The sequence below is a fragment of the Podarcis gaigeae genome, assembly GCF_964106915.1.
Source record: "Podarcis gaigeae genome assembly, chromosome: 9".
NCBI classification, from domain to species: Eukaryota; Metazoa; Chordata; class Lepidosauria; order Squamata; family Lacertidae; genus Podarcis; species Podarcis gaigeae.
This window is the reverse complement of record NC_139685.1, coordinates 49,670,867-49,683,436: the sequence shown is the minus strand read 5'-3', so window position 1 is coordinate 49,683,436 and position 12,570 is coordinate 49,670,867. Positions and strand designations below refer to the sequence as shown.

The 12,570-nt window shown below is 40.3% G+C and overlaps 1 long non-coding RNA gene across 1 annotated transcript in view; it reads left to right on the top strand.

Moving 5' to 3' along the window:
* The window catches only part of LOC310852564, a 34,614-nt gene extending 22,695 nt beyond the window's left edge, over positions 1 to 11,919 (top strand). The window contains exons 2-3 of the long non-coding RNA XR_014568269.1: positions 8,948 to 9,038; positions 11,847 to 11,919. This is a non-coding gene — a long non-coding RNA (uncharacterized lncRNA). The remainder of the gene's footprint in view (positions 1 to 8,947; positions 9,039 to 11,846) is intronic.
* The last annotated feature ends 651 nt before the right edge of the window (positions 11,920 to 12,570 follow it).

The window sequence follows — 12,570 nt, the reverse complement described above, 5'->3', positions numbered from 1 at the left end:
AGTCATATTTGCTGTCACAGATCAAACTTTATGGAAAATAGACACAAATCATGTACCAAATAAAGAATCTTTATGAGCACAATGGAACAACAACAACAACAAAATGCATACCTTTGCCCCATAAGGTTCAACAATAATGTTGAACACTCTCCGTTGTCTTTTTCTTTGACTAGTGCTTACTTACACACCTGGCCCCTACTCTTACCTGGGAGCCTAGGGGAGTCACCTTCTCCAACGTCTGATGGATCTCCTGTTTCAAACACTAGAGACAAATCTCCAGCTGTATTTACTTACCATTAGTTCCTACCGAGGAAATCAATCACCCATGTCTATTAACAAGACATTTTCCTATTGAAAGAAGGTCAGCTTGTTATAACATCATACACTCTTAGGAAAGGAACCATAGCTCAGCCACAGAGAAGATGGTTTGCATGAAAAAGGTCCCAGGTTCAATCCCCAACATCTACGTGTTAGGCTGAGAGAGACCTGTCTGAAACCCATGACAGCTACTGCCGGTCAGTGTAGACCAAAGTGAGCTAGATCTGACTCAGTACAAGGGAATTTCCTTTATTCCTATAATAGGTAATTCCTAGAAGAAAATGTGATTGTATATACTGGGGGAAAATAATCACACATAATTATAATTAATCCAGCCTGCAACAGTATTATTCCATGTGACATTATTACTCAGTAACCCACTGACCTAGTTTCAGTGCAACAGAGTTCACATCATCTACTGAAGCAGACTTGTAATGAAGTTTAAAGATCCGTGAAAGAAATTATCTGACCTACAGTGCCAGACTGGGCAGTACTAATCTGCCATGAGTTATAGCTATTTTGTCAATCACTAAGGATTAAACAGATGTAGAATGATAGTATTTTAGTGCTTCCTCGGATTCCGTAATCAGGTTTCAGCCGTTAGTGTTCAGTCACTTGCCCTTCCTGTTTCATGTGGTAAAGAGGGAGGGAGGGAGGGAGGGAGGGAGGGAGGGAGAGAGAGAGAGAGAGAGAGAGAGAGAGAGAGAGAGAGAGAGAATATATGGACTGATCAGGTACAGCACCCAAAAAAATTCTCATGACAATATATATATATATATATATATATATATATATATATATATGCAGGTTTTGGTGTCCTCGGGTGTCTTCCCGTGTAAAAGTTGGGGTGTCTAGGCGACGTTTCGACGAGGTCTCACTCGTCATCTTCAGGCTGGTGCTTTCGGCTTCTTGTTACTGGAACAGAGCGGGATCTCAATGTTTGAGTTCCTATAAATACTGTAGAGGGGGTGTGGTGTCTAGCCTCCAATGTTCTGGGCAGAGAGGAAGTTCCCAGGCTAGTGTGCCTTTTCTTCTTTTGTTCCTTAATTACTTGAGAGATACCTTGAGTGATTTCTTGAGTGATATCCTGAGTACCACTTAGGTGGGTCATTAGGTGTGGATTAGTTGCTAAAGTCTTTGTGTCTTGACCTCTTGAACTTTGTGAAGAGTTTTCCTGAGAAGATGGCTGTATTGCACTTAGTTGTGCTTTGGCTTGGCTTCGTGTATAGGGGCGAGCTGTGGTTTTGTGGCTTGTGTCAGCCAGATCTGTGTAGGGATTGCAGGGGGGTGCAGCATCCGGCTTGCCAGACATCTGGAAATTAGCCCTCCCCACAAAAACTGACACCAGATCCAGAGGCACACAGAACGCCAACACCAATCAACCACACCAGACCCAAACCCAGACCCTCTCCACAGATGAATTACTGACACCATCCAGTAGCCAATCCATGGTGGCACCTCCGGATGCTGCACCCCCCTGCAATCCCTACACAGATCTGGCTGACACAAGCCACAAAACCACAGCTCGCCCCTATACACGAAGCCAAGCCAAAGCACAACTAAGTGCAATACAGCCATCTTCTCAGGAAAACTCTTCACAAAGTTCAAGAGGTCAAGACACAAAGACTTTAGCAACTAATCCACACCTAATGACCCACCTAAGTGGTACTCAGGATATCACTCAAGAAATCACTCAAGGTATCTCTCAAGTAATTAAGGAACAAAAGAAGAAAAGGCACACTAGCCTGGGAACTTCCTCTCTGCCCAGAACATTGGAGGCTAGACACCACACCCCCTCTACAGTATTTATAGGAACTCAAACATTGAGATCCCGCTCTGTTCCAGTAACAAGAAGCCGAAAGCACCAGCCTGAAGATGACGAGTGAGACCTCGTCGAAACGTCGCCTAGACACCCCAACTTTTACACGGGAAGACACCCGAGGACACCAAAACCTGCATTCCTGTACCCGTGAAAATCTACGAAAGCATATATATATATATATATATATACACATATATATATATTAACCAATTCAAAATGTCATATATTCTTGCTAGCTCTCCCTATATTTATTCAAAGGATGCAGCCATCTACATGCCAAGTACAATGGATGCACATTATAATAAAGAACACAATGGGAAAACCATTGCTCTGTTCTGCTGAAGGACAATGTTACCAGTATGACTGAAATGCTCTAAAATCGCCCATTCTAAATATCTGCATGTATTTGCCTTGCAGGAGGAAGCCAAATCTCTCCTCCCCACCCTCGCTTAAGAGATGGTGAAAGATTGATTCTGACTTTGTAAATGGGGTTCATGACTTGGTGATTCAGCCCATTTTTCTGCAAAGCAATCCTAAGTTCTCATTCAGAAACCATTCACAATTTATTAATATGTTCATTCATAGGCATTTATAGCCCACCATTCACCATGCAGTCCCAGAACAGGCTACATACAGCTCAATGCAATTAAACACAAAAACATTAAATGGGAAGGATTTTCAGAGCTCCTTGTTGATGTCACACATCAGTGCTCAGTGCCTGAAGAATGGAGCAAGTAATTGGAAGAGCTATTGGTGCCTTCTTTGAGGACTTATTAAGATGGTCCAATGAGAGGCAGTCAGATCCTTTGGCTTTTATTTTATTTTATTTTATTTATTTATTTATTTATTATTATTATTATTAGTAGTAGTAGTAGTAGTAGTAGTAGTAGTCAATGACAAACCTAGACAGCATCTTAAAAAGCAGAGACATCACCTTGCCAACAAAGGTCCGTATAGTTAAAGCTATGGTTTTCCCAGTAGTGATGTATGGAAGTGAGAGCTGGACCATAAAGAAGGCTGATCACAGAAGAATTGATGCGTTTGAATTATGGTGCTGGAGGAGACTCTTGAGAGTCCCATGGACTGCCAGAAGATCAAGCCTCTCCATTCTGAAGGAAGTCAACCCTGAGTGCTCACTGGAAGGACAGACCGTGAAGCTGAAGCTCCAATCCTTTGCTGCCTCATGAGAAGAGAAGACTCACTGGAAAAGACCCTGATGTTGGGAAAGATTGAGGGCACAAGGAGAAGGGGACGACAGAGGCGAGATGGTTGGAGAGTGTTCTCGAAGCTACCAGCATGATTTTGACCAAATGGTGGGAGGCAGTGGAAGACAGGAGTGCCTGGCGTGCTCTGGTCCATGGGGTCACGAAGAGTCGGACATGACTAAACGACTAAACAACATTATTATTATTATTATTATTATTATTATTATTATTATTATTATTATACTATACCTGGGGGTCTCATAGCAGTTCACAGAATAAAATCAAGATATAAAACCACAAAATACCTAATAAAAATAAAAACAACCCAATAGCCCAAATGCCTCAAGCTGACCCACAAAGCCTCCCTGTTGAAAGTCCCAGTTGGCCTGTGGAATGGAAAACTGACCCAGGGGATTACCACCTTTGCCCACTGGCTTGGAAAAAAGCAGTTCCTTGGTTTTCTGAGCTGCCAGAATTTAAGTGTCTGCGATGGCTAAAGTACAGGTGGCAGCCTACTTGTAACAGATCTGACCCAACACAACTTGGAGCTCCATCTGTAAGCCTGCCCACCTAGCTTCCTTGGGCCACCCTGCTAGCTTGGCTCTCATCTCCTCTGCCTCTTTATCCCCAAATACCTTCAGAGACTGCTTTGTCCCTTATGATGTTTAACATGAACCAAAGGATTGTACATTTTAAGCCACGAGCTTTCTTCAAATTATGTCCACATTTTGTTGAGCATTGCCAATCACATTGGATTCATAATTGGAACCACAGGCTGCTGTGGTACCTTTTGGAGGCTTCAATATAGGAGAAATGAATGAAACCACTTGACCACAGGATATTTTAAAAGTCATTGTAAATATGGGCATGCAGTGAAATGGGTGATATAATACGCTGCTCATGTGACCATTTTCCACCGGGATGAAATCACGACTTTCTACTGGAACTGACTTTGTTAGTTCAGGGAGCCATTGCTGACTTCAACTGTGTTTATTTCTATTATTTTCTTAGTCTGGGTGGCAAGGCCATTAAGTAAAAGAATTGCCACGCTCCATTTCTTCTTTGGAGTAGGCATTTGTGCCCCTTGCTATGAGGCTCATCTGGCACCTTCTTTATGGTCATTCTAGTGCCAGGTGAATTTTTGTTCATTCTCTTGGGCCTCCAAAAAACAACAACAAATTGTGATTTTACAGTTTTGAACCACCGTTTATATGCTGAGTAATTTAGTCATCTGGTTTTATTCCATCGGCTGGAAACGTTTAGGTTGCAAGGTGTTATTTTATATTTGCCTTTTACGGCGCAACCTTTTCGTATTTTAATTGTTATTGTATTGTGTTACGTCACCCTGAAAATTAGTGAACAATGTAATTGGGCAATCTTATATACTGTAACTATAAGAAATAAATAAATATGAGTGCAAGATCTAAACATTAAGGATACAGTACAGAAGAACTATGTAGCAGAAAGACATGATTGTGAAACATCTCAAGGTGAAGAAAGGTTTTGTTTAAAGTCAACTCAGAGGTTCAAGCTTATTTCTGGCTTCTGCTTGCTTATCTATAAACATACCAGCAAGGATTACCCGATGATTTCACAACAATCATGTGAATGGGGATTGGGTTTGGGAGGGGACAGGCCTAAGGTTCATGCGCAGCTCCATAGGACTATCAGAGCTCTGCGAAACATTGATGGATCACATTGCAAGTATTTACCATTCAGACTACTATTATTGCAATTAGTAGCTCACTAAAAGGAAACTCAGAGTATGTGCTTGACAGTGTTTGTATAACAAAAGCAGAGGCAAAAATGACTTGCTCCTGTAGCTGGATATGAAAACTAAACAGCTGGGGAACTGAAGAGCTGAATTATTTATATACAGAGGTATTAAAAGTAAATAAAAAGCCACATAGTAAGCTCAGCAATTTCATTTGTCTTTTCTGAACTCCCTTCTCTCTTACAACAGAGCATTTTGTTAAAATAGAATACAGAGACATTCAAGTGGGATACTACTATTTTGGCATGTGCAAAAATAAATGTTGACACATAACTCATTTTTTAAAATTGGGCACTATTAGCAAGTGCTTATGAAATGCTCATTAGAGTTTTCAGAAGTAATGTGTTAAAAAAAAAACACCTCTCAAAATCCAATGTACTTAGCTCAGCTCCATGTTCTCTGTATTATGCACTTAAGGATGTGTGCATTTATGTACTGTATTATTTTATTATTATTAATAATAATATTTTAAACTGCCCTTCAACTGATGGTCTCAGGATGCATAAATAGAGTAAAATGTAACATAAAATCAACAACAAAACCATAAAATTCTATTGTAAATCACTGCAGGATGCCTCACATGAGGCATAAAGCTGGATGAACCACATGACTTTAATAGGCAATAAAAAGGCATCAACAAGAGGACAAATGTATCTCTAATGAAAGAGAGTACCATAACTGGGGTGCCATAACCAGAAGGCCCTGCTATATATCAATTTGGAATATTATCAATGGAACTGTATGTATGCAATATGGGAAAACTTTTGCATACTGACACACCTAGTATAGCAATTATGATCTGCCATCTGAAGAAAATAATATTAAGAGGAAAATACTCTTTTTGATTTTCATAACAAAGGATTATGCCTGTTTCTGTGAGACGTTGTCTTTCTTTTACAGATTTTCTAAATATCCATCTATAATCTATAAATCATATATGGCTAAAGAATTAGGGTAGATTCCCCCCTTAAATACCACCTTAATTCTCTACCATTTAAGATATATGGACTTTGAGCATTCAGGAGAGAAACAAACAGTGTCCATGAGAAGAAATGGGAAGGATCCCCAAAAAGGTGAAATCAGGCTTCCTTCATAAAGGGAAAAAATGCAGGATCATAAACTTGGAAACATTGCTGAAGGTCCTCTAGTTCAATCCCTTGGTGGTGATAGTGTAGCTACACCATTCCTAACAGATGCACATTTATTCTTTTTTAAGAAGATATCTCCAGAGATAGGTAATCTGCAACATTTTCCAGGAATCTGCTTCTATTGTTCAATGGCTTATCTTTTAAAAATACATACATTATGTTTCGCTAATATTCAGAATTTCATTACCTCATCAACCTTTTCAGAATCAGGATCACAGTGTTAAATGCAGCATCCCAGTATATGCAACACCTGCCCTACTCAGTTGAACTCAGAGTGTGTTTCCCATGGGTGCAAAACTCTCTGCTATGTATGTGAGAAGTCAAAATATAAATAAAAGAAAGAAAGAACCCCCTCCCACCATCATATAAACTCTTAATGTTCATACATATATATGAATATTTGTGATGAACAAAACAGAAGATTTTTTATGTTGGTAAAAAGGTAAAGGTAAAGGTACCCCTGCCCGTACGGGCCAGTCTTGACAGACTCTGGGGTTGTGCGCCCATCTCACTCAAGAGGCCAGGGGCCAGCGCTGTCCGGAGACCCTTCCGGGTCACGTGGCCAGTGTGACATCGCTGCTCTGGCGAGCCAGAGCTGCACACGGAAACACCGTTTACCTTCCCGCTGGTAAGTGGTCCCTATTTATCTACTTGCACCCGGAGGTGCTTTCGAACTGCTAGGTTGGCAGGCGCTGGGACCGAGCAGCGGGAGCGCACCCCGCCGCAGGAATTCGAACCGCCGACCTTTCGATTGGCAAGTCCTAGGCGCTGAGGTTTTAACCCACAGCGCCACCTGCATCCCTATGTTGGTAGTTGATGCTAAGTGATTATGGTGCTCATCAACTTTGACATCAAGACTGAGCATTCAGCAAACAAAGCCTTTCTGAGCATCCCATTCTCAAATCTGTATAACTCCCACCTTGGAAACAACATTGTGCCATTTTTATCAGAGCAGCTGATGAAGATGGAAGCCAAATGTTTTGCCACACAGATAAAAAAATACTTGCAATTAATACTTGTTAATTTCAATAATGTACAGTGGTACCTTGGTTTGCATCCATTTTGGATTACAACCATTTTGGATTACAACCACGTCAAACCCGGAAGTGTGTGTCCCTTTTTTTTTATTACAACCCTTTTTTCTTTTCTTTTTTATTACAATCCTTGGGAGGGGGGGGAAGCCTCATTGGCGAAAGCGCGCCTTGGGTTACAACCTGTTTTGGTTTACAACCAGACCTCCGGAACAGATTATGGTTGTAAACCAAGGTACCACTGTATATATTTTGTTAGTGATTAATGGAGTCCTAAAAGGGATTCAGAGCAGGCTTGTGTTAAGTGGAGTTTGATGCTTTGGTATCAGGTTTTTTTAAAGTCATCATAAAAAACTGTCAGCACTTTAGTGTGCATTTCTCTTAATATACACATTACTGTAGGTTCTTTTGCCTAACCTGCACATCTTTGCAAGTAATTTCCTCTAAAATGCTTACCATTACATTCAAAGCTCTGGGGCCCGAATGTCTGAGAGAATGCCTGCTCCCATATAGACCTGCCCATGACTTGAGATCTGCAGACAAGGCCTTCTTCATAGAGGGAGGTACATATAATGCAAAGGAAGGGGTCTGCATGTGGTGAATTCCCACCTCACTGAGGCCTCTTCATTTTATTCTTTCAGGAAACAGATTGAGCTGTGTCTGCTTTAGCAGACTTTTGGGGGGGATACGGTGAAGAGTTGTTAGTTGATATACAATTGGACTGGTCTGGAAGTGTCAAATAATTCAAAACTGCTTTTTCCTATTGTGTTTTACATTTATGATTTTTTTATTATATTTTACCTGTATTTTATGGTATTGCTTTTATGTTTTTGTTGAGGTATACTTATCACCAAAGGGCAACATATAGGACTGGTAAATCAATCAATAATATAATGCTATTTAACATGTCCACAATATACACATTTTAAAGCACAATACCCCCTAATATGCATATTCTTGTACGCATTATTTGGCTGAAGAACTGCATCATAGAAATTTGGAATACAGTATATGGATTTCGAAAAAGAGCTGTGCTTTAGTCCGCATGTTGGTTTGGCTCATGCAAATTAGGTGCATTCACTTCAAAATGGAAACCAAACCAAATGTCTCCCCATCCCTAATATGAAACAGTATTCATACTTTCAATTTCCTGCACCCACCCCACAGTCTAGATCAAGAATAATCCCGGGAGAGCTCCAACAGCACCAAGGTTTACAAGGGCCTTGAGAGGGACTGTACAATGCAAAGAAAACCTTTATTACTGTGCAGCTGTTGGGTTCCGTGAAAATAAAAAAGGATATTTGTAAGGGTGCTTTGATGTGAATGCTCAGCTAATGGCAGGGGTCTGGATATAACAAAAGAAGGTGGAATGATTACAGTCATGTTCCTCTTTTCAGGTCTGAATCCACTTTTTTTTGGTCCCAAATATGTGCTTCAGCAGCCCTTCATACAATAGCTCTGGTTATTATTTCAGCCTGAATGAAGTCACCTGAAATACATCTTATAAGTTCTCTAAAACATGTGATCTCTGATCTAGTTCCACCAACATCTTTATTATCCTATATTATCAAAATTTAATAGTCCATATAATGACCTTGTGTTTCAGATCTGATGCCAAATATATCTGATTTTCTTTCCTGGCATTTCAGGTGCTCTAGGGAGTAATCCAAGTACATCTCAGCACTGCTATTTTGGAAGGTTTCCATATTCATATGAACATGGACGAGGTTTCCACATAAGGTAAAGCTGTGGGGAAATATGAGAGCAATGGGAGATGGGGCAGAGGTAAAGAAAAGTGCAGAAGGGGTGGGGAGGAACTTACTAAAAGAAGGTTGAAATGACTACATATCTCACACACACTCACCATTTGGAACCATTGCTGAAACATGGGTAACATTAAACAAATGGCTCGGCCACTTTTCTTTTTCCAGGAATAAGGTAATGGATAGCAGGCTGCCTTGAATCGGTCTTGCCAAAATGTTAAATTTGACTACTGGTCATTTCAACTTCTCATGTTTGTTCACCTTAACTAACCTATAGAGGCAGGCTAGTATAATTCATGTTGCACCGATGAAAACAGAGGCCTGACATGATTACTTCCCTAAGGCCACAAAAAGATTTCATAATGTAAATGGGGCTCATGAACTTCAGTTCTTGAAGTTGTAAGCCTGGCTTTCTAGACTAGCACCAGACAGCTTCCCACACCCCATGAAGGTTTGTTTATCCATGGGGATTGTAAACCAAGGGTAGGAGCCAACACTGAGCAGAGCAGATCATGGGCAAAGCCACTCTTCTTCTCTTGCTGCAATCTCTCCTCTTTTTCTGACCTGAGAAATTGAGAGAGATGTTGGAAAGTAGATGGGGGCAGAGATGGGGGCTCTATACAGTCAGCAAAAACAAGACCTGAAGCTGACTGTGGCTCAGATCATCAGCTTCTTATAGCAAAACTCAAGCTTAAACTGAAGAAAGTAGGAAAAACCACTGGGCCGGTAAGATACACTCTAAATCAAATCCCTTATGAATACACAGTGGAAGTGAGGAACAGGTTTAAGGATTTAGATTTGGTGGACAGAGTGCCTGAAGAACTATGGATGGAGGCTCACAACATTATACAGGAGGCAGCAACATAAACCATCCCAATGAAAAGGAAATGCAAGAAAGCAAAGTGGCTGTCCAATGAGGCCTTACAAATAGCAGGGAAGAGAAGGCAAGCAAAATGTAAGGGAGATAGTGAAAGACACAGGAAATTGAATGCAGATTTCCAAAAAATAGCAAGGAGAAACAAGAAGGCCTTCTTAAACGAGCAATGCAAAGAAATAGAGGAAAACAACAGAATGGGAAGAACCAGAGATCTGTTCAAGAAAATTGGAGATGTGAAAGGAACATTTCGTACAAAGATTACCATAATAGAGGACAAAAGTGGTTAGGACCTAACAGAAGCAGAAGACATCAAGAAGAGGTGGCAAGAATATACAGAGTAATTATACCAGAAAGATATGGATGGGAAAAAACCCTCCTCCTCTTCATCCTGAAAGGCAAAAGCACAGAGTTAGTGATGGGAAAGGATAAGAGGAAGATCCTTGGCTAACCTCTACCTCAACCAGCTCCTCCTCCTGTCCTGGGTCTGGCTGATTGCCTTGCCTCTTCTCAGCTCCCTCCATCTTCATCACTGTAGCTAACACTGGAATTATGGATACAAGAGTAGGAGACTAGCCAGATTTTTGCAGATGGAGTAAGCAAGAGGGAAGCTGCTCCCAGCTAGCCTCTGCTGCAGTTGTGCCACTACCACAAAGGAAGTCCTTGTCAAAAAGCAAACAAGGGGGGAAACCTACCCAATCCACTTCTGACACTGTCAGGTGGATGGGACTGAGGGTTGCATCTGGTTCATGGACATGGAGGCTTCCCACCACAGATCTAGACCGCCATACCTTTTTGCAAAAATGCTTTAGCGTACAAAGTTTCCATCAGTTTCAGAGTAATCCTCCTTCAAGGGTTAATAGGATCTTTAATTTCTTAGCTCTCAGAGATGCTAGGCATGAGACTGCTTATGTGTAGCTAGTGAGGAATAAAAGTCCTTAACAGTCAACTCTTAATATCCAGCAGAAAATTCTGATATTGCTAATTTTCAGGGCTGATTCGTATTGTTTTGCAAGAACCTCATAAGCAAAATGCCTTCCATATCTAATTCCCTGCTTCTGCTGTAATGCTCAGTGTGGGGTTCACAAATTTCATCACCGATGTAATCTATGAGTTCCTGCAGTGATCAGGAATGCCAACCATGTCTCCTCCAGTCAAACAAAACTAGTTATTGCTTATTTGTGTGTAAGCATATTCACATTCAAAATTGCCTAGGAAATAGCATTGTAGCTCACACACACACACACACTTAATTTCCCCCGGAAAAAATAAACAGGGGGAAATCTCAAATGCCACTTACCAATAAACTCCTCCAGTATTACTTCCAACTTTCTTTGCACACTTTGTTTGCTCTGTCTTTTTCACTCTCTATCTTTTGCTATGACATTTTCTCTCTCTAATTTTATCAGTAACAAGCCTTGAATAGTAGCACTGCAGTCTACAAGCAGTCTTTGCACAGAGATGAAAATCAGACTTTTCTAAGAATAACTTTTGAATTATTGATATGTTCAAAGAATACTTAGACTCAGCAGAAACTCAACCATTTAAAAAGGAGTATTGAACAGCATATATTTCTTTACATCATCCTACAGTTTAGCAGCTGAATCTACATCTGCCTCAACTTATAGGCAGGTAGAGTTTGCCAACCTGCACAATCACTTTATTTATTTGAGGCAAGCGAAAGTGGAAGAGATTTAAGCATGGGGTATGCTCATGTTAGAAAACTTGAGTGGCCACTTATCGTCAGAAAAGAAGATATATATTGCTCAAAAAGAAAATAAATACAGACACATATTTGCATAAAGTTTGCATATGCTAATAATATATGTAGAGATACAAATTACAATATAATATATATAACTGGCCATATTGGGATATATTGTCACCAGGTAACACTCCTTCCCGCTCCAGCTGTGCTTGTTTAGCCTGCTGTCCAACTATGAAAATTTGATGGGAAATTCATCGCCCTTCTTCTTCAAGGCCCTTCCTCCATATAGATCTTTATCTTTAGATGAGACATCCCTTCACAAAGAGCAATGGTTCACAAACTGTGTTTTGGGTACCACCAGTGGTCCATGAGCTTCATTCAGGTGGTGAGTGGCATGTATGCATTAAATATTCATATTTATTTTTAATTGTATTTTATTGTTTATTTTTGCACTTTTTGAGGGTTAATATGTGAGAAACAGGTTTCTCTTTTTCATATTTTTGCACATAGGTGAATACAAACAAAGCACTTAGACCCAACTTTTCATGTACGAAGCTTGCATTTGTGCAAAAATGCTGTATTTCTGTTAAAGATATATGCAAATGCGGACAAGCAGGAGAAGACTGGGTTCCACTCATATGTAGAGATGGAGGAGAAATATGAAACAGTTCCCATTTAAAAGAGAACTTGCTTAATTTGCACTTTCTACAACAAGATGCTCGCTGAAACACAATTATCCTTCCAAAATTCACTTCTCTGAATTTTGCAGTCCAGTTCTCCAGACAAGGAACATGTACAAAAAATCATATACTTGTGTAAAGTGTGCATATAAATGCATATGTTAGTGAAAATATCATACAAATTCATTATGCCAGGGAAAATCACATCCCAAAAAGTGACAGCCGCATACAAAAACGTTACAACAGT